This window comes from Penaeus chinensis, chromosome 12 (genome assembly GCF_019202785.1).
Source record: "Penaeus chinensis breed Huanghai No. 1 chromosome 12, ASM1920278v2, whole genome shotgun sequence".
Taxonomy (NCBI): Eukaryota; Metazoa; Arthropoda; class Malacostraca; order Decapoda; family Penaeidae; genus Penaeus; species Penaeus chinensis.
Genome location: NC_061830.1, coordinates 38,966,355 through 38,991,354, shown reverse-complemented (window position 1 = coordinate 38,991,354; position 25,000 = coordinate 38,966,355).

The window sequence follows — 25,000 nt, the reverse complement described above, 5'->3', positions numbered from 1 at the left end:
ATTATATAAATATTATATATATATTATTATATTTATATTATATTAAATATATACTATATATATATATATATATATATATATTAATATATATATTTATATATATAATATTATATCATATTATATATATATTATATATATATTTATATATATATATATCATATATGAAAGGAGAAAAACTCTGCCGTGTTGATACTGTAAAACTAGATTTACATATTTTCAATTTAATCTAGTTTTACAGTGTGGGTTTTTATACCATATATTATTATATATATCTATATATATATTTATATATATAATATATATTATATATATTATATATATTATTATATTATATATATATTATATATATATTATATATAGTATATATATTATATGTATATTATACACACACACACACACACACACACACACACACAACACACACACACACACACACACACACAACAACACATTTATATATATATATATTATATTATATATATATATATTTTATATATATTATATATTATTATATTATATATATATATTTATATGTGTGTGTGTGTGTGTGTGTGTATATATACATAATATATATATTATATATATATATATATATATATTATATTTTACTAGATATATATATTATTATATATATTATAATATATATATTTTATATATATATATATATTATATATTATTATATATTATATTATGTATATTATACACACACACACACACAAACACACACACACACAACAACACACACACACACACACCACACACACACACAAATATATATATATATATACTATATATATATATTAATATATATATATATATATTTATATATATATTATATATATATATGTATATTATATATATTTATATATATTATTATATATTATATTATGTATATATATATTATAATATATATATATATATATAATATATATATATATATATACTATATATATATATATATTATATATATTATTATATATTATATATAATTATATATATTATATACATTATATATAATTATATATATATCATATATATATATTAATATATATTATATATATATTTATATATTATATACATTATATATATATATATATATTATATATATTATATATATCATATATTTATTATATTATATATTATGTATATTGGTATATTATGTATATGATGTATATTATGTATATATGTATATTATATATATATTATGTATATTATGTATATAATGTTTTATAATGTATATAATGTATATAATGTATATAATGTATATAATGTATATAATGTATATAATGTATATAATGTATATTATATATATTATGTATATTATGTTTATTATGTATATTATGTATATAATGTATATAATGTATATTATGTATTTTATGTATATTATGTATATTATGTATTTTATGTATATTATGTATATTAGTATATTATGTATATTATGTATATTATGTATATTATGTTTATTATGTATATTTTGTATATTATGTTATTATGTTTATTTTGTATATTATGTATATTATGTTTATTATTTTATTATGTATTTTTATGTTTTATTATGTTATTTATTTTTATATTATTATATTATTATTATATTATTTAAAATTATTATTTATATATATTATATTTTATTATAATTATTATATATTATTATTATTATTTTAAAATTTTTTTATATATTATATATATTTATATATATTATATTATATATATATATATATTTATTATATTAAAAAAATTTTTTTTTTATTTATTATATAATATTATATTTTATATTTTTATATATATATTATTATAAATTTTATTATTTTTATATATAAAATTATATATATTAATTTATATTTTATTTTTTATAATTTTTTTTATATTATATTATATATATTATTTTATATTTATATATATTATATATATTTTTTTTATATTATATAAATTTTTATATATATTATATTTTATTTAAATTTTATTTTATTTATATATAATTAAATTTTATTATATATATTTTTATATAAATTTATATATAAATATTTTATTTTTTTATATTTATACTATATTTATTTTATTTTTTATATATATTATATACATATTTTATATTTTAAAAAATTTATACAAAATTATTTTATATATTATATATATATTTTTTATATATCATATATGAAAAGGGGAAAAAAATTTCCCTGTTGATATGTAAAATAGATTTCATTTTTCAATTTAATCTGTTTTACAGTGTGGGTTTTTAAAACCAAAAATTTTATATATAATATTTTTAAATATTTAGGGATTTTATATTATATATATTATATAAATAATATATATATGATATTATATTATTTATATTTTTATATTATTTTATATTATATAATTATTTATAACTTTTTTATATATTAATATATATTTATTTTAAAATTTTTATAATTATATTTTATTATTTTAATATATTTTTTATATTTTAAAATTAATTTTAAAATATTATTTATTATTATATTATATATATATTTTTTTATTATATATTATTATATTATATTTTTTATAAAATTTTTATTTATAATTATATATATAATTTTTATTTATTTTATTATATAAATATTATATTTTAAAATTTATATATTATATTATTTATTATATTAAAATATATTATATAAATTTTATAATAATATTATATATATATTATATATATATTTTTATATATCATATTTTTTTTATATATTATATATATTTATTTTATTATTTTATATATATTTTTCATATTTTTATATATATATTAAAATTATTTTAAAATTTAAAATATTTTTTTATATTTTTTATTTTATATTTATATATTATTATATATTTTATTCATTATTTTATAAAAAATAACATATTTCGTATTTTAAAAAAAATTTTTCATATATATAATATATAATATATATTATATATTTTTATATTATATTATTTTACATGATTTTTTTTACATTTTATTAATATATATATATATATATATATATATGAATATATACTTACCCCACACACACACACACATATTATATATATACTTACTATATATATATTTAAAATTTTTTATTATATATTTTTATAAATTTTTAATATATTTAAATATATTTAAAAAATTATAATTATAAATTATTTATTTTATGTTAAATATTTATATGATATTTGTATTTTTATTATATAATATATACAATTTTATTATAAAAACATATTATATTATTTTTATTATATTATATATAAAAATTATTAATATATATTTATTTTATATATATTATATATTTTTATACTTTTAAAAAAAAATATACGTTTTTATAAAAAAATTTATACACATATATATACATATTTAACATATTATAATTTTTTTATATATTTAAATTATATTAACCCCACCCCCCCCCCAACACACACACACAAAAACAAAAACACACACAAAAAACCAACAACAGACAACAGACGGCAGACAGAAGACGGGAAAGACAGAAGGACGACAGCAAAGACAGACAGCCCAGACAGACAGCAGACAGAAGAAGACGGGACAACGACAGACAAAAGGGCCCCAAGACGACAGACGGGACACACACACACAAATTTAAATTTTTGAAAAAAAATGTTTTGGTTTCTTAATTTGGGTTTTGTTAAGGTGTGGTTTAAACCCCCCTTACCCTCCGGGTGAAAAAGCGGTTTTTTTTAATTTTTTGTTTTTGGGTTTTTTGTGATTTGGGTTTTTTGTGTAGGTTTTTGTGAAGGGGGGGGGTGGTGGGGGGGGGGGGGATGGTTAATTTTAAAATTTTTTTTAATTTTAATTTTTTATTTTATTGGTGTGTTTGTAATTTGTGGTTTTATGTGTGGTGTGTGGGGTTTTGGGTGTGGGTTTTGGTGTGGGTGTTATGTTAGTGGGTTTTTGTTTAGTGTGTGTGTTTTTTTTGGTTGGGTTTTTTGTTTGTTTTTGGATTTTTAATTATTATTTGTTAAGAAGAGAGTGAATAGGGGTTTAAAAACCAAGGGCAGGAAGGGGGAAAAATGGAGGAAATAACGAAAAAAAAAGAAGAGAATAAAGCAGTGGACAATGACAATGATGACGATAGAATAAATTATAAAAAGGGAAAAGAAAGAAAAATGAACATACACAAGGAAATGGGGAGAGAGAGAGAGAGAGAGGAAAGAAAGAGAAGAGAAGAAGAGAAAAGAGGGGAGAGAGAGAGAGAGAAAAGGAAAAGAAAGGAAAATCGGTTAAAAAGGAAAAATTTCAAAAATTTTAAAAAACCCCCCCCCTTTTTCATTTTCCCTTTCCCCCCCCTCTCTGCCCCTCCGCCCCCTTCCCCCCTTTTGCCCCTTTTTCCCTCCCACACTTCTTCCCCCCTTTTTCCCCCCCTTCCCTTTCCCCCCCCCCTTTTCGCCCCCCCCCTTTTTCCCCCTCCCTCTCCTTCTTCCCCCCTTTAAATTTTAAATCTTGAAAACCCGATACCACACACACACACACACAAAACACACACACACACCCCCAAAAACACACACACACACCCCAAAACACACACAACACCACAATCACACCACACACAAAAACACACACCCCTCCCTCCTCTCCTTCTTCCCCCCCCCACCCTCCCCCCCCTTCGGCGCAAAAAAACGACGAAAACCTACTGTACTTTTTTCTTTATGTTACGTTATGTTTAGTGTACTTTTCCCTGTTTAGTTTACACTAGTTTTAATATAGAAAAGAAGGTAATGATGACTGTTGTTTTTATTTCAGTATTATCACTTTTATCATTTTTGTTATTATTTTTATTGCTTTGTTGTGAATGAGAGTGAAAATCTTCACAATACAAGAGATGTATTTATCTGGTTTTCGAATGTATATTCGTCGGAAATATTATTTTCTGACGAAATGTGTATTTCCTATATTTATCGCAATGAATACGGTTCATTATTATTGCTAGCGTTATCATTATATTTATTTTTATTTTTTTTTTGTTAATGATTCATTCATTTGTTTGTGTTTATTTATCTATTCATCTGTTAATTTATGCATTTATTTATTTGTGTATGTGTGTGTATGCGTGTGTATGTGTGTGTATGTGTATGTGTATGTGCGTGTGTATGTGTATGTGTATGTGCGCGCGTGTGTGTGTGTGTGTGTATGTGTATGTGTGTGTATGTGTGTGTATGTGTAGTATGTGTATGTGTGTGTATGTGTATGTATGTGTATGTGTATGTGCGTGTGTATGTGTGTGTGTGTAAAGTAATTTGTCGAAGAAAAAAAATGTCCAAGAGCAATGGACAAGCAACTTGACACTCACCATCCCCGATCGTTAGCCACTGACACGCAAAACACGCAATTTTCTGTCTCTTTTCCTCAAATATCATCCCTCTCTCTCTGACCGATGTTGCAAGCTCATATCCTTCATCATATTTCGTATATATCAGATTTCCCTGAGGGGGAGTACGGACTTCAGGCAAGCAAGCTCAAGAAAGGGAAGGAATCTCTTGATGGGAAAAAAACTTAGGATATCCTCGGGTTGTATTGAATGACTTGGAAGCCGTCACAGCAGGAGCTTTTCCTGAGAGTTTTTTTCTCTCTCTTCCTTTTTTCCTATTTTTGCTGAAGGATGTTGGGAACCGCAATGGATATTTGATCCCCGTAAGAGCCTCCTTTCAGAAAAGTCATGACGAGAGAGGAAGTCATTTTCTTTAAGTAGTTGATAAAGAAATGGTGGAAATACTGATATTACTAAAATGGATATTTTCTCTCTCTCTCTCTCTCTCTCTCTCTCTCTCCCTCTCTCTTCTCTCTCTCTCTCTCTCTCTCTCTCTCTCTCTCTCTCTCTCTCTCTCTCTCTCTCTCTCTCTCTCTCGATAGCCTCCATGCCACACCATGTCCCGAAATGTAGAAATAAAAAGTGGGAAAAAAAAATCCAATGTTGCGGTGAAATGATTTGGACCTTTCCACAGCATAAACAATGTGCATGTGTCAAAGGAGCGACGCGCAAACATATATTTCGTTATGATAATAAGCCATGCGTTTACACACACGAGCGCATATAGGTACATTCACTAATTCCCAAACATACAGATACATATGTACTTTTTTTTTTCTCTCTCTCTCTTTTTTCATAAGCAATTTTCACCCTTTTGCATGTTACAAATACTGACCAGTGTATTACAGATGCCCCGGTAGAACGTGTACCTTTTTCGGGATTAAATGTTATTGAACAAAATTGCCCAAGCGTTCTTTTTCGTTTATGCTCTGGACAAAAAGTTATTTTTTTTCTGACTCTCTCTCACGAAATTTCGTATTGTTTTTATACCTTTCATTCAGCTTTACAGGGCATCCCTTTGTGTAGAAAAAGTGAGTGAAGATTATTGTCATAAAACTCTTTCTGTATGTGTCTCTTTGTCCCGTTTTCTGTTGTGCTAGATTATAATGATAGTAATGATGATGATGATGGTAATATTGATACCTAAGGTAGAAATAATACTGATGTTATTAATGATGATGATCATTTTGTGAATATGATAATTAGTAGTAGTGGTGTTACTAACAGTAGTACTAGTAGTAAGAAAGAATGAACAGTAATTATGACAATAATTTTAATAATGATAATGATAAAGATATTAATGTTAACAATAATAATAATAATAGTAATGAAAATAATGATAATTACTAATACTACTACTAATGATAACAATAACAGTAATAATGATACATAGTAGTAGTAGAAGGTTGATGTGGCATAATACAGTGGCAAAGTAAAATGACTTTGAGTAGTAGTAATCGTGGTAGTAGTAGTAACAATACTATTATTGACAATGATTATAAGAATTAATAACCTGGACCCTTGGAAGCTCCATAGGCCTTGACAACTAAAATGCCCTCGTTACTTCTAAGAAAAATAAAATTTACAACATTGTTCAAGTATTCTCTGACCTATCGCACGCCTACATATACATATAAACTATCGCAAATCGACTCCCCCCCCCCAAAAAACAAAAAAAAAAAAAAAAAAAAACACGACAACCATTAGCCATCCATCGCGTCGCAAGGTTTCCCAGCAATTTGTAGCACGACTTCTGACAAGCGTGTACTTAGGGAACATTTCTTATCGCCATGTATGCTGTTGTAGGGATATTTATCGCTCTACCAGCAAAGGCTCTGCTGTTGCGATATATATACTTTTTGGGGAAGCGTACCTCTGACATTGTTAGCAAAGCATTCAGGAAAATAAGAGTATATATTGTTATTGATGATTGCGGCGATTGTACGATAGTGATGATATTAGTTATATTTTCAATAGTTATGATAAAAACGAGAGGGAATAAGTTATAAGGATCCTTTCTTTAATATTTAAACCATTATCATAGCAATTTGTCAGTTTTAATAATTGAATTATCTTCATCTTGTTTGAACTTTTAGTTAGCGTTTTATAAATGGAAAAATATTTATATATGCCAGTGTAGTACTTAACACCACCATCCATTTTGCATTCGGAATAAAAGTAGTACACGTGTAGTGTCTCTCCTGTGTACAACTACAATAATTCTGGATTCACGGCCCTATGCTTTCTACTACAAACAAAATAACACGGACATACATTCACAAGCAAATGAACACACGGGAAAAAATCACTTTTGTGATGTAGACCCCACATGCAAAAATACACACGAAAACGCCTCTGTGACATAGACATACACAGGCAGGCAATCACGCACGCAGACGCAAGCACACAAGCACCAGTAATGGGAGAATCATGGGCGCGTGGACAGAGCCGCGGGCGTGAGAGATAGGCCGCTTTAGTGTACGTTCAATCATTCAAATTACTTCGACTCTCCTTTTGTCTGTAGAACCTAACGAATGCCAAGTGTAAATATTTTCTCTGGTAAACAAATATATACGAGTGTTTTCTGTTTGTGTGTGACGATTTTTTTTTTTTTGTTATCTCTTTATATTCGGTGTGTTTGGTCATTGGTGTTTGTTTCTTACGCACTGTCTCTCTTCTCTCTCTCTTTCTTTCAAGATAGATATAGATGTATGTATATACAGATAGATATTTGGGAATATATATGTGCACAAAGACACACACACACATTTGTGTGTGTTTGCGCGCGCGCGCGCGCGCGCGTGTGTGTGTGTGTGTGTGTGTGTGTGTGTGTGTGTGTGTGTGTGTGTGTGTGTGTGTGTGTGTGTGTGTGTGCCTGTACATATACACACATGTACACAAACGCATCTCTCTCTAAAAGCCTACCCACCTCCCCCGCCCCAATCCCCAGGAACCTTTCCGCCCACGAGAATCATCACTGAATCGAGCTTAACACGACAAGACAGTCCCATTTAGCCCCGTGTGAATTACCGAGTTCTCCTGAGCGAGGGAGAGGAGTGTGCCGTATCTCCTCGGAGCATTTTCTAATCAGGTTTCGACCCCCCGGTGCTGGAGCCAAGCTAATACTCGCCGGGAAGTGTCCATTACCGGCAAATATTTGTCAGGTTGATGGCCTCTGCGGTCAGGAACCTATTTAAGAATTAGCTGCAGGCAAACACGGAGGAATTAGGCAGGCAGGGATACCACGGAGGCTCTGGCTTGGCCAAGGGGGAAGGGAGGCTGTTTTTGTTTGGTTGCGGGTAAATGCGCTTGCTTGAATTCACTTACATGTATATATGTGCATATACATATGTACACACACACACACACACACACATCCAACAAGCAAAGAAACAAAGAAGCAAATACATACACATATATGTGTATATATATATATATATATATATATATATATATATATTTTTTTATATATATATATATATATATATATATATATTCATATACATAAAAAACACACACATGCAGATACACACACAGACACACACACACACACACACACACACACACACACACACACACACACACACACACACACACACACACACACACACACACACACACACATGATGATAATAGTAATAATGATGATAACAGTAATGATAAAATACAAATAAAAATTAACAGAAAACAATTATAATAGTATTACTGATGATGACAACAACAATGACAGTAAAAAAATATAATAACAATATATGTTCAAAGCGATCAAAACGAGAAAGACATCGCCATTCTGTTTGTGTTCATGTATTTGTCACACGTACGTAAGAGAGAATATAAACACATACAAAAGCGTCACACATTTTTTTCCCTTGGCTGGTCACCACGTGTGCAAGTTGCATTCAGCGAAATCATATTGTGTTGCCTTCCACTATAGTGAGAACGTGTTGCAAAGGTGCCTCGAAATCGTGTTCTGTTGTAGCCCATAAAGATAGCCGTTCTAAAGACCTGTTGATGCCAGGTCTGCAGCCGAGTAAACAGCCGATGTTTACAATTTTGTTTACATTGCGAGAGTAGTCTGTTGCAGACAGGTGAAGAAGGAAACTTGCGAAAGAGAGGAAATGAGAGGAAGGGGAAGAGGAATTAGGGAGAGAAAGGGTTAAACGAATGTAGGAGTATAAAGATTGCGAGACGAAAACAAGGTTGACAATTTAGCACGCGCACACACACACACACACATACACATGCACATACACATGCACATACACATACGCATACACATACATATACATATACACATACACATACACATACACATACACATACACACACACACACATACACACAAACAAACATCACGCAGAGTTGAGTTAGCAATCCGAAACTGCACTTTCTCACCCGTAGGCATTAATTTCACAGATAGAATTAACTAATCAAGAGCACAATGCATCGTTGCAAGCTTATCTATATTTAGAAACGAAATGGGCCTTGCATCCGACGTCCTCAATGTCATCCTTATTTCTCTTTTTATCTATCTTTTTTGTATCTTTTTCCTGTTTTTTATTATTATTTTATTTTTCTTTATATTTTTCATTTTATGTTTTTGTTTGTTTTTAGTTTTTTTTTAGTTTTTTTTTCTCTGTCTCTTCGATTGCCTTTTTTGGGTGTTTGTCTCTACAATTGCAATTTATTAATTTACTTGTTTGCTTGGATATCTATCAACAAAGTTTGTATACATATTATTTATGCATGTAGACATCTATACATACATATGATGTCTATCTATCTGTCTATCTATTTGCATATATCAATTATTGTATTATATATATATGCATATATGTGTGTGTGTGTGTGTGTGTGTGTGTGTGTGTGTGTGTGTGTGTGTGTGTGTATTCGTGTGTGTGTGTGTGTGTGTGTGTGCGTGTGTTCGTGTGTGTGTGTGCATCAATCCATATATTTTTATTTCCCTATTCTTCTCCCCCATTGAGATTATCTTAAGATGCCGTTTCTTCCGCCACCGTTCAATTTTCTTGCTCAAAATAGCAGTCCGGACCACCATCTAATCTGAATATGCACATAAATCTTCGGGCAAATATAGCTGTCTTAAATAATACATCGAAAGGCATTATTGACCCTGCAACCGAGTCCTTCTCAGTCAAACATATATTTCTTTACTACGCATCAAAAGAAAGGAATAAAAACATTTTTTTTGGGGGGGAGGGGGGGGGGAGGGGGGAGAGGGGGGGAATGAAATGGTATAAAAATCAGAGAGAAAAATGTTTGGAAATTTTTGAGACGGAAGAGAACCTGAGGCGAAACATATTAATGGGGGACTTTCCTTTCCCTAAATTAGTTTTAGTTTAGTTCTTTATTTACCACCCTGGCTAACTGCACAGGCGTGGGCAAGCTGTGGTACATTTAATGCATGGTCATAACATTACATAGTGTTACATTTGAATTTTAGCCTATAACATTGCTATGAGTACTTATATCAGTTTAAGGAAAGGAACAATTGCACAGTCCTTTATCCACTCATCTGCCACGCCGGCATATAGCTTGGGCGTGGGAAAGCATTAATACATTTTATATTCGGTTATGTGATACTACATTCCAAATTTAGGATACAACATAAGTATATCTTCTAGGGCATCAGATGATATGAAGTAGTTACATAGTTCTCCGTACCTCATGCTAGGTGGCCTGAAAGGCTGTATCACATGGCACTCTGAGATATAATGTACAAGTGTTCGCTTATATTCTTCATTACACAGTTTACACTTAGTTTCTTCGACATTACAAACTGTACTGACCTGCCAATACAATCTATACCCAAGCCTGATTCTTGCAGTCACAACATCACACTGTCTTGTTCTTGTTTTATATAAACCATAGATGAAGGAATCTTGCCTAAACCGGTCATAGTGCTTTATGCTACAGCTTTCAGGGCGCTGAGAATTAATCAACTCAGTCAAGTCCTCTCTGAAGGAGGCTTTAATGATGTAGAAAATCCTAGAAAGAGGTATCCCAAGATCTATGTCCACACTTTGTTTGTCACATGCTGACTTTGCTAGGCGATCAGCATGATCATGCCTAGGGATTCCAACATGCGATGGAATCCACACAAAACGTATATTATGGCCTCGTTCTTTTGCACGATACACGTTTATCCTGATGTCATTTGCAATATTTCCCGCACCTTTGTCTAGAGTGTTCAGAGCCTGGAGAGCACTCTGTGAATCGCAGAAAATGACCCCTGAGCCTTGATTCAATAGAAATTCGGTGGCCATGAGTATTCCTGCCAACTCGGTTTGCATAGTGCTAGCCCAGTCATGAACCCTCCTACAATCCTGGTGCTGCAAAATATTGTTTTTATATACAACAAAAGCGCATCCTGCTCTGCACCCAGACTGCAAGGATCCGTCAGTGTAGCATTCATATACATTGGAAAGAGTGTCTAGATGCTCATTTATACATGCAAGTGCATACTGTTTAAGTATAGCAGGGGGGGGCACTGTCTTTTTTGGGGGCAGTCGTGTAATATACACTTAGGTCCGACATTTTCCACGGTGGTACAGAACGTCCATGTAGGGTCTTAGTTATGGGAATGTTCAGCTGAGCTAAGAGTTTACACGTCACTTGTAACCATGAATTTGAGTATGAATCGGTGTTGTTATTCAAAGTTAGCTCTTCTATTCTGTGTTTTAGTTGTCTTTGGAACTCTGTACAATGGAGGGGTTCTCTAATTGATTTGACACTAAATGTGGTATTTATGTATAATATTCTTTCATAAACAGAAGGCAAATTAAGTTCTGTTCTCATATTCACAATCCTTGTTGTTCTAGGGGCACCAAGAATGATCCTCATGGCTTCATTTTGGACACTTTCTAGACTAGTCAACTCTGATTCCTTGAACAATACTAGGTGCAACGCATGGTAATCTATGACCGACCTTATGTATGACAAGTAAAAGATTCTCGCAATATTGACATTAATACCATGGTCTTTGCCGACAAGTGTCTTAAGTGGCTTCAGTCGCTCCCACAGCCTTTTCTTCAGGTTTCTAATGAACTCTGAATCATTAACAATCACCCCAAGGTATTTGTATTGATGGCAGAGATCTAGCTCAACGTCATCTATATGAAACCTTGGCAGAGGGATTGTCTGTGGGTTAAGTGCCTTTGTTTTTTCAGATGAAATTATCAAGCCACACTCAGTAGCCCTTGCAGAAAGTATATCTAGGATCTCTTGCATTCTCTCCTCGGATGAGGATTTAATACAAATGTCATCGGCATAGCAAATAATGGAGTCATTGCCTGCAAGTGGTATATCGCCCAGTAATCTATGCATTAGGATATTAAATAGCATGGGACTAAGTACGCCTCCCTGAGGTGTGCCGAGTTCAAATACTTTTGTATGAGTACTTTTAATGCCCCTGAAGAGAACCTGAGCCGATCGATTCGACAGATACATTTGAATCCATGTTAACAGTTTTCCCTGAATACCAAAGCTAGCTAGTTGCTCAAGGATAATTTCCCTGTTTGCAATATCAAAAGCAGATTTAAGATCAAGAAATACGGTTTGCATGCCTGGGTTTGAGTTTGTTAAGTACTCTGCAAAACAGTGCTGACTGCTACGCCCTGGGAGAAATCCATACAGTCTGGAGGATAACTTAGCATTTATGCGATACATGAGCCTGTTCAGAATTATTCTCTCAAGTACTTTGCACAGACAGGAGGTCAAGGAAATGGGTCTGTATTTATCAGTATTGGGTTTGGGTATAGGAATGATTAAGCTTTTAGTCCAGGAGCTTGGGAGGATTCCTTGTGATAGGCTGAGTCTATACAGATGTAAAAGTGGGTTGCCTGGTACCTGAGCAATGTGACGAAGGACGCTGTAAGTAATGCCGTCCTCGCCAGGGGCGGTTGCCTTACCTTTCAGAAGGGCATTGCTCAGTTCCCACTCGGTTATTTCGACAAAGTCGGAGGGGTCAATAGCAGCACATGCTATTGCTATATTGAAATTTCTATCTATTTTCGACTTGTTGAGCTGATTTTTTATCCCTTGTGGAAGTGAGTGTACTTGAGAATTTCCTGCCCACTGCTCTAGCAGCATATTAGCCTGTTCCTGTGGACTGTGGAACTGCGGTGTTGTGAGGGCTTTACCTGTCAGTCTATTAATTTTTCTCCATATGTCCGCTATAGAAGTTTGACTATTGATACTTTGCAGAAATTGTTCCCAGTATTTACCACGAATCTGAGTTTTTAAATCTCTGAATTCCTTGGTGGCTTTCATAAACTGCAGAAGATTATCTGTCGTCTTATTATCTTTATAGCAATTAGCAAGCTCCTGAACCCGTATATATTCCTTTGCCAGAATTGGGTCATTGATCCACCTCGGTGCATGGGAGGTCTGTGGCCTTTTTTTCTTTGAGAGTTTTCTTGAACAGACCCAAGTGTCATAGTAGTCAGTGACAACTTTGATTAGATCCTGAGAAAAATTTTCAACAGATGTTACTTCATAGGTGTTATACCAGTCATAGACCCGTGCCTTGAAGTGATGCTCCAGGCCCGGTGGGATAATTATTCGGAGCCTAGGTGATCTAGTCGCTGAATTGGTGTCTACAGTATAATCTGTTCGTATTGCAAAGTGGTCACTAACTAACTCTCGCACCAGTGAAGTACAGACATTACCATGAACTAAATTTTTGCCAAATACATAGTCTAATCTGCCACCTCCCAAATGAGTCTCTGCTTCTGTGTCATATACTGTCAGTGATCTACTATTGATAAAATGTTTGAATTCTTCCCCATTACTATTACGTTGGTTGTCTCCAAAGTGTGGATGCCTTGCATTGAGGTCGCCCATACATAACGTGCTTTGGTTGTGAAAATTGGGGAGAGAACTAGCCAGAAATTTGGAGTATCTGGCATATACATTATACAGTGAAAAATAGCCAGTGGCAGTCTGAATTTTTAAATGATGAAATTGAACATCAGTGTTCTCGGATTTTTTAACTAATTTATGTGGCAGTGCTACCTTCACATATGTCAACAATCCAGTCATGGCTGTATTCACATATGAATAGTATCCCTGAATTGCAGGTGCTATTTTCATCTTAGCAGCAGCAGCAAAAGGTTCTTGCACGCAAATAACATCAGTATTATATTTACGGATATAAAACTCTAGGTCATTCAGCCTAGGCTTTATACTACGCATATTCCATGATATAAATTTGATTGTCCGTTTATCCATAAGTGAGTAGTGTTCTATTAGGCAATCTGTACCTCATGCTGTTATATCCTCTAATATTACAAATTATAGATTCACATAAACATATAGCTTTATGATTGTGGATTTCATTACAGATGGTAGTCTTAAACATAAAAGTACTTTTAACTATTTCAAACATTTGATCTTAGCTTTGTTCCACTTCTCAGCACAGTCCCTCCGGTTGCTGTGCTAGGTGCACCTGGGGGGCTGGTTGCGTCACTGGACCCGATGTCACAGGGATCCTGATATTGTTCGTGGCGGCTGTCAGCGGTGACACGCCCACTCTGGTTATCAGCACTGGCGGTCTGACATCGGTTCTCCTCGTTCGTTTGTTTAGCACTAATGGTAACACGAGTATCACGGCACTGACAATCACTTTTATTTTTTTCCATTTCATTAATTAAGTAAGTGTTTTGTTCTTTCAGAACTTTTATTTCCTTTAAAAGTTCAAGCACTTTTATGTCGCCTTGGTCAGCTGGCGTGACGTCACTTCTGTCACATGGTTGTGCGGGGGATTCCCCCGCCTGGCCTGCGGTCATCCCTGCCTGAGGGTGAGGGACGGCTGCCTCGGCTGGCTCCCGGGGGGGGAGGGGGGGCGTGGTCTTTAATTCAGAGAGTAAGGCAGCTTTGACGCCCGAGTCACCCTCTGTGAGGATCAACATCATCTTGTTCACCTTCTCCGCCAGTTGCGCAAACATTTCGCGTAGTTCGGCGACCTCTGCACCCCCACTCGCCGGCAGCCGCGGGAAATCTCTGCGGTTGGTGACGTCACACAGGGCACGGGCAGGCGCTTCCCCGGCACCCTGTCCGCTGGTTGGGTTGGGAGGGTCGCGCTGGTCACTCGCGGTCGGTGCTGGGACCACAGGGGGTGGGGGGGGAGGGGCCAGGGCAGGGAGGCCCTTGCACCCCCAGTGCCAGGCATTAACACTTGTCATCCCACACCTGAAGCAGGATGGGACAAAAGCTGGTGCTTCTGCATTACTCTCTTCTGCTGCACTGCGAGGACACTCCCTGGCAATATGTTGTTCTCCACATTCTGCGCAGCGCGCCTTGCCCTTGCAGTATTTAGCTACATGGCCACTTTCCATGCAGTTATAACAGATGACGGTGGATGCCCTCCACGGCCTCACGTGGCTGGCGGGTATGTACTTCCCAAAGAAGTGGTATGTACTGGGAGGGGGGTTGCTCTCCTTTCCATATGATTCGTATACGGTTGAGTGGTTTCTTGTCTTTGTGCACTCGTATGGCCTTATGAACTCCTTCGAGTGCATACGCATGTTCAAGATCAAAATCCTTGTTGTAGTGGGTCACAAGGTATTCGTCATATTTCTCTTGCTTCTTGGGCTCATCACAAAGTTTGAAGATAATACCTCCAATTGATCCTTTAATAAGGTCGTCAACATATTTTCGCTGAGAGCGAGCGACGTACACATACGGCGAGGAGAGAGTGTCTCCTCGCACAAGGTCGAGGGGGGTACCCCCCTGGGCCCGAGAGTCGTTGCCGAGGTTCTGTAGCCATTTCAGTTTATCGTTTTTCGTGGTACTTTCACCTTTCCCTAAATTCATATGTGAAATGTGGCCGGATATGTCCGTAGACTTTCGAAATATAAATGGAAAATGTATTTTATTGGGGTGTATGAGTGAGGTAATTTAAAGCAATTTTGACTTTTGACTCCACATTTGTGGTGTAATTATCTATGTATGTGAAGCTTTCTCTCTCTCTCTCTCTCTCTCTCTCTCTCTCTCTCTCTCTCCCTCTCTCTTTCTTTCTTTCTTTCTTTCTTTCTTTCTTTCTTTCTTTCTTTCTTTCTTTCTTTCTTTCTTTCTTTCTTTCTTTCTTTCTTTCTTCTCTCTCTCTCTCTCTCTCTTATTCTCTTTCTCTTTCTCTCTCTCTCTCTTATTCTCTTTCTCTTTCTCTCCCTCCCTCTCTCTTTCTTTTTCCCTCCTTCCCTCTCTCTTTATATTTCCCTCCCTCTCTCTCTCTTTCTCTTTCCCTTCCTCCCTCTCTCTTTCTCTTTCCCTCCCTCCCTCTCTCTTTCTTTTTCCCTCCTTCCCTCTCTCTTTCTATTTCCCTCCCTCCCTCTCTCTTTCTCTTTCCCTCCCTCCCTCTCTCTTTCTCTTTCCCTCCCTCCCTCTCTCTTTCTCTTTCCCTCCCTCCCTCTCTCTTTCTCTTTCCCTCCCTCCCTCTCTCTTTCTCTTTCCCTCCCTCCCTCTCTCTTTCTTTTTCCCTCCTTCCCTCTCTCTTTATATTTCCCTCCCTCCCTCTCTCTTTCTCTTTCCCTCTCTCCCTCTCTCTTTCTCTTTCCCTTTCCCTCTCTCTTTCTCTTTCCCTTTCCCTCTCTCTTTCTCTTTCCCTTTCCCTCTCTCTTTCTCTTTCCCTTTCCCTCTCTCTTTCTCTTTCCCTTTCCCTCTCTCTTTCTCTTTCCCTTTCCCTCTCTCTTTCTTTTTCCCTCCTTCCCTCTCTCTTTATATTTCCCTCCCTCCCTCTCTCTTTCTCTTTCCCTCCCCTCCCTCTCTCTTTCTCTTTCCCTCCCCTCCCTCTCTCTTTCTTTTTCCCTCCCCTCCCTCTCTCTTTCTCTTACCCTCCCCTCCCTCTCTCTTCTTTTCCCTCCCTCCCTCACCCTCCCTCCCTCTCTCTCCCTCTCCCTCTCCCTCTCCCTCTCCCTCTCCCTCTCCCTCTCTTATGGTAGTGAAGGGTAGACTTGTTGCTACAGTTTTAAATGATTAATTGTTGATGTTTGAATCAAATGCATAAAGGACTCTTATTACTAAATATATATATACATTTTTTTTTTTTTTTTTTTTTGAGGGGGGGGGGGATATTGGTTCATCGAAAATTGATGACAGGCCGTCATTTTTTATCAGTAGACAAAAAAACAATTGATTTTTTTTTTTTGCTTTATTTTCGCTGAATAATCTTAGCATTATTAAAGTAATAAAGTAAAGCAATATTACTTTGCTGTTCTGGTGAGAGAGAGACTGAGAGACGGAAGCAGAGAGAGAGAAAGAGAGAGTAGAGAGAGAGAGTGAGAGAGAGAGAGAGAGAGAGAGAGAGAGAGAGAGAGAGAGAGAGAGAGAGAGAGAGAGAGAGAGAGAGAGAGAGAGAGAGAGGGGGGGGGGGGGTAACAAAACAAACAAACAAAATAAATACAGAGCTCACAAGCCCCAGCTAATGTGGGAGACGCAGATAGTAAGACGGACAGATTGATAGATAAGTAGATAGATATAGATAAGTAGATAGATAGCTAAAGGTAGATAGCTAGATAGATATAGAGAGATAGATAAATAGACAGATAGAAAAATAGGTAGAATAACAAACATAGAGAAAGAATAAGAGAGAAAAAAAACGAAAGAGAGATAAGTATGTGGATAACGAAAGGGGAAATATGCTTCCCTTTATAAAAGACCCGAAATTAACAGGCTTAGTAAAAAAAAATATATATATATCTATATCTATATCTATCTATCTATCTATCTATCTATCTATCTATCTATCTATCTATCTATCTATCTATCTATCTATCTATCTATCTATCTATCTATCTATCTATCTATCTATCTATCTTGGAAAAGAAAGATATGAGAGAGAGTGAGACTAAGACTGAGAGTGAGAGAGAGTGAAAAAGCGAGAAAAAGAACTAGAACAAGAACAAAAACAAAGCACAAAGAACAAGAGATCCCCCCCCCCAAAAAAAAAAAAGGTAACCCAAAACTCACCGCCCGCCCGCCTGCGTGACGTCAGAGCCCCGAGCTAATGAGGGAGGCGCATCGCGAGAGGAAGGAACACAGGCCAAGGTCTGGACAATGTCTCACAGGGTCTGACTTCCGCCCGGGTCAGGTCAGGTCAACCCCAGGAGATACGAGGTCGCTGTTCCTTTGGTTGTGAGTTCCGCTTTTGTTCGGGGTTTCCTGGATAAGCCGGGTTCTTTGTCGTTGTCTTGTCTGTCGGCCTTTCTGATTTTGTGTGTTTATTAATTTATTTGTTTATGTGCAGTGGAGTGTTTTTATATTTTTATTGTTTTGTTTTGTTAACTGTTGTTTTGTTTACTTGTTTGTTTGTTTGTTTTGAGGGGAGTATTTTGATTTGTATTGTCTTGTTTAGGGTCAATGTTTTTTGTTTGTTGTTTGTTTTCTGTGTGTATTTTGAATTGGTGTTGTGTTGTTTTGGTTATGTTTTTTTTTTTATTTATTTGTTTTTTCTTATATTTGTTTATTCATCTATCCATTCCTTTATTGATCTATCTATCTATGTGTCTACTTTATTATAAGTTCACTAACTCATATTTTCATCTATCATCTATTCATCTATATATCCATTCATCTATCTATCTATCTATTTATTTATCTATCTATCTATCTATCCATTTATTTATTTATTTATCTTTAATTCATCTGTTTATCTGTTCGTTCATTTATTTATTTATCGCTGAACTTGACCTAAACAACCTTTATTCACTCTTTTTATTTTCCTTTTTTTTTCTTCTGTAATTTTTTTTTCTACTTTTCGTTATTTGTTATTTTTGTTTGTTTGTTATTTATATTATGATCATCTGTTGTTGTTTTTTATTTGTATTTTCTGTTTTTGCTATTTTTGTTTGTTTATTTATTTTATGGATATCTTTTTTTTTTGCCTTTTTTGTTTTTGTTATTTTTGTTTGTTTGTTATTTATATTATGATCATCTGTTGTTGTTTTTTATTTGTATTTTCTGTTTTTGCTATTTTTGTTTGTTTATTTATTTTATGGATATCTTTTTTTTTGCCTTTTTTGTTTTTGTTATTTTTGTTTGCTGTTATTTCTATATTCTCTCTCTCTTTCCCGTTTTTTTCTTTTATACTTTTATCTGTTATTATTATTTTTTATAATTCTCTTTATTTTCTTTATTTGTCATTTTTGTTTGCTGTTATGTCTATTCTCTCTCTCTCTTTCCCGTTTTTTCTTCTATGTTTTTTATCTATTTATGCTTTTATTCTTTTTTTTTCTTTTTTCCACACGAGATGGAGTTGAGAAAAGCGCTGGCAAGAATTTGCAAAGGAAAATGCAATGGGAAAAAATGTGCTGCGAGGAAATTTGTGAAGCAAAATGAAAACGTCTTTTTCATTATGAAGAAGGAGAGGAAGAAGAGGAAGAAGTGGATGAATGTGAAAATGAAAAAGAGGCAAAATATGGAAATGAAGATAAAGGTGGAAATACTGTTAGGGAAGATAACGAAGAGGAGGAAGATAACATCGAAGAAGAAGAAGAAAAAGAGGAAGACGAAGAAAAAAACCAAGAAGAAGAAAAAGACGAAGACGAAGAAAAGGACTAAGAAGAAGAAGAAGAGGAAGAAAACGACGAAGAAGAAGAAAAAGATGAAGACGAAGAAAAAGACCAAGAAGAAGAAAAAGACGAAGACGAAGAAAAGGACAAAGAAGAAGAAAAAGAAGACGACGAAGACGAAGAAGAAGAAAAGTACGAAGACGAAGAAAAGGACGAAGAAGGAGAAGAAGAAGGAAAAGACGAAGAAAGAAGAAGAAAACGAAGAAGGAGAAGAAAAAGCAAGCGGTGCTCTCCATCCCCGGTGATAATAGGCATCCACATCCTTCGTCTTCCTAGAACATTAATTTCACCGGGACTGAAGGAATAAAAACAAGAACGGGAAAGTGTTCTCTCGCTCTGAAAGGTTGGTAAACATGGGCGCTTAGCCAGGAGAGAGAGGCAGTATTATGGTGCCTCCGCTGGCTGCTACGGCTGCTGTGCAAGGGGAAGTGCGAACGCGGACGTACACACGCACATGCACGCGAGAAACACACATGCACGCGAGAAACACACATGCACGAGAGGAATATACATACACGCGAGAAACACACATGCACAGAGGAAACTCACGTGAACGCGAGAAACACACATGCACACACAAAAAAAAAAAAACATACACACAAGAAACACACATACACACAACAAACAAATATGCACACAAGAAACACACATGCGCACAAAATTCTCGCAAGAAACTCCCATGCACATAACATGATGCAAGAAACATACATGCACAAAACATGCACGCATGAAACACATACACACAACATGCACGCAAGAAACAAACATGCACACAAGGAACACACGTACACATAATATGTACACAATCGCATGCACCCGCGTACTCAAAAAACAACACACACACACACACACACATGGATGCATACAATATACACACATGCACCCAAATACACACACACACTCGAGTACACACACAAACAAATACGTAGATATACACGTACATACAAACACATATACAAAACACACACACACATACATTGTAATTATTTTTCCATCATAGTTACTTAATGAAGTCATTTTGTGTTCTAAGCGTTAATTACAATGTTGCATATCATTTGCTTTTAAAAATCTAGACGAAAATACTAATAATAAATACAAGGATTGCCCGTTTGTTTGTTCAAAGCTTCGCAGGGCTGCGTGACTGACTAAAGTTCGGGAACCGGTTGGAATTCAGGAATATTCCCCTTTTCTCTTGGAACACGAACACGATATCGTTGACGAATTATGCAAACGCTGACAGGTCTAGACATATCTGCTCGACACCGTGTCTGTTTGTTTTATATTATATACGATGATGAAGATCACACACAGGTTTCGAGACCAGGATTCGAGACCCCGAATACAACACGCGTTCAGCACGGGGTTGATTATCAGGTGTTCAATTGCATTTCATTTGTTGTTTTTGCAGCGAAATCGAGAGGAGGGATTGTCTGCGAGCGAGGCGGAATGTCGGCGAGGTTGTGCTTGGCCATGAAGCTGTGTGGGGGGGAATGGGTTGTTTATTTTTCTCCTGAAATATATATATATATATATATATATATATATATATATATGTGTGTGTGTGTGTGTGTTTGTATCACACACACACACACACACACACACAACACACACACACAAACATAATGACACATACAACAATACACAAACACAAAAATACAACACATGTATATATATAATATATAAATTGTGTAACAACACACAACACACACCCACACACAACTACACAACAACACAAACAACACACACAACACACACAAAACACATATATATGTATATAGTATATATATATATATATGTATATATATGACATATATATTAGTATATATTATACATTATATATATATATATATATGTTTTATATAAATATATTTATGTAAATATACATACATATATATATATATATATATATTATATATATAAATATTACATATATATATATATATTTTATCATAATGTATATATACACATAAATATATACATATATAATATACATATATAATATATATCTATATATATATATATATATTTATATATATATATGTAATAATATATATATATAATGTGTAGTGTATATATAAGTATCATGTATGTATATATACACATTTAAGTGTATATATACGTAAACACACACACACACACACACACACACACACACACACACACACACACACACACACACACACACACACACACACACACACACACACACACACGCGCACGCACGCACACATCCTATTATAGGTGAGAGTGAGAGGTTCATTTCGCCGTTCGCTTCGGGCCGTCGGCGAGGAAACCTAGTAGGCCTATCGCTTCACAGGAGATGATAAAGCGACAGGCCTATTTGCACCTTCCTCTGACACGGGCCTCGTCCTTTCCTGGAATAAAAGTCTGAGATAAAGATGAGGGAAACGTATTTAAGTGAAGGAAGGAGGGAAGTGTTTTCAAAGTGCAAGGAGAGCGGGGTTAAAGTTAGCATAGGAGATATATCTGTTCGTAAAATCGGTAAAAAAGAAGAAGAATGAAGAAGAAAGAAGGGAAGATTGAAAAAAAGAAAAGAAGGATAGAAAGAAAGAAAAAAAATGGAAAGAACGAACGAAAGAAAGAAAAAAAAAGGAAAAAAAGAATGACCGGAGGAAAGAAAGAATACACACACACACACACACACACACACACACACACACACACACACACACACACACACACACACACACACACACCGGTGCATATAGATATTAATTAATTTAGAATAATTAATTAGACGAGACAGCAGTTCTCAATTCTTCCTTCACTTCTACAAGATCGAGAAGAAGAAGGTAAACAGAGAAGAGAGGAAGAAGGAACACGGCACAAGGAAGGCAAGTGATAAAAGGTCACCGGAAATGAAAGCTCGCGATGTGGGGAGCGAGGAGACTGTCAGCAGGAGAAAGGTCAGCGTTAAGGATGAAATTAGAGATGGGAAATGACGTCAATATCTCCTAAGTCATGAGTGTTAGCAGTATGCCTACTCCCGCTTCTCTGCTTCCTCTGCAGTTCGTTAATTCTTGCTTCTTTGCATGATATTCTGATCTTCCAATGAATACACTGTTCCCTTTCATCTTTGCACATACCAATCCATCGAGAAAGTTTTTTTTTTTTTTTTTTTTTGATTGTTTCTCTTGCCTTAAATTAATCTCTCTTATTCTCGGGGAGTTTCCCTCTTGTCTTGTAAGTTTTGATTAAGTCCTTTTTTTTTCTTTTTTTTTTCTTAATTTTCTCTCTGATATACCAAGGGGCGAGGTAGTTATAATGCCAAAGTTTGCACGATGTTTTACCATCTTCAACTTCAGGTGTCGCATCACTTTTATTTTCCATTATTAAGGAATCATTACACAGAAAATTAACCTTGATTATCAGGTCCTATTAAGGGTCTCGACAACAATTTAGAAACCAAATAAAAATCCGTCAACAAATAATTTCGATCTTCAGCAATTATTTCGTCCAATTATATTATGAGACGAAGAGAACCGCAAGGTCCGTAATTGTGAACTAAAATTAAGATAAACGTGACCTGATAGGCCGACAAAGATGTACCCTTTGCTTAGGCGACTTCCCGGAAGGCTGGACTGTGAGAGCACTTCGAGAGAGGTGCGAATTGTAAGCGGTAGATCAGCCGAATGTTTTGCACATAGTGATCTTATGTTAGCTATTTCAGAACGTATGTTCATGTATTTACGTTTTTCTGTCTATCTTATCTGTCTCTCTCTTTCTTTATCAGCCTGTCTATGTAGATACACTTTTTTTTTTTTTTTAACAGCCATTTATTCTACTGCAGGGCATAGGCCTCTCTCAATTCACTATTGAGAGGTTATTTGGGAATGCCATCCTTGCCAGAGTGGATCCGCTTCCTAATCGACGCGCTAACACTTGTGCCACGGCGGCGATATGTCGTTTTCTCGGGTTCGAGCCAGCTGTCAGAGCGCAGGCATTTGTACGACTGCCGCGGCGAGAAATTGAACTCGTTTGTAGTATGTGTGCATGTGTTTGTGCGTGTATATACATACGTATGCGTGTGGGTTTCTATGACCCTTTACAGAACTTTGCTTCAAACGGATAATTCCTAACTGCCATGACTGCCAACCATTACGTGGCGCAGCCTAGAGATAATCCAACGTTTGATTTGATTTCTCTGAAAGTATGTTCAGATTTATGATCACTTACTGTTATGCCCGAACTGTTATAACCGGACATGAAATATCAAAGGGATTTCGTGTGTTCAATGAAACTGAATCGTTCTGTATCCATTAGTTGGATTCCGACTATGTTCATCAATATCGCAGATCAAAAAAGGGATAAATATGACCTATTGCACATGCAGATACTCACACACGATAGACACACACAACATACATAAACCCAACATGCGAAACCACTTACTCACATACATATCCACAATCAAAAATTTACACACAAACCTCATCACTGACATGTAACACATATATGTTAACACACACCTGTTTATATCTACAGTAAAAAAAATATATTACTTATATGGTTCTTATACTTGCCTCGTGTGAGTATGTTTATCTATATCTATCTATCTATATACCTATCTATATACCTATCTATATACCTATATACCTACCTACCTACCTATCTATCTATCTATCTATCTATCTATCTATCTATCTATCTATCTATCTATCTATCTATCTATCTATCTATCCATCTATCCATCTATCCATCTATCCATCTATCCATCTATCCATCTATCCATCTATCCATCTATCCATCTATCCATCTATCCATCTATCCATCTATCCATCTATCCATCTATCCATCTATCCATCTATCCATCTAACCATCTATCCATCTATCCATCTATCTATCCAATCTACTTATTTATACATACACATATAGACTGCATACTGTTAAAATACATGCTCTCTATGGGATTTATCTCTCATTAGTATTCGACATTATATGAAAAAAGAGGATGAATAAGTCATTCAATGCACAGAAGGGCAATTAATGAATGTTGCAAGGAATATCAGTAATAGATGATGACTCTCGGGGTATTACCATGCTGTGCAACATTCACGAAAGGCTTAGAAAAGTCAGGGAACTTTTGACATGCATTTG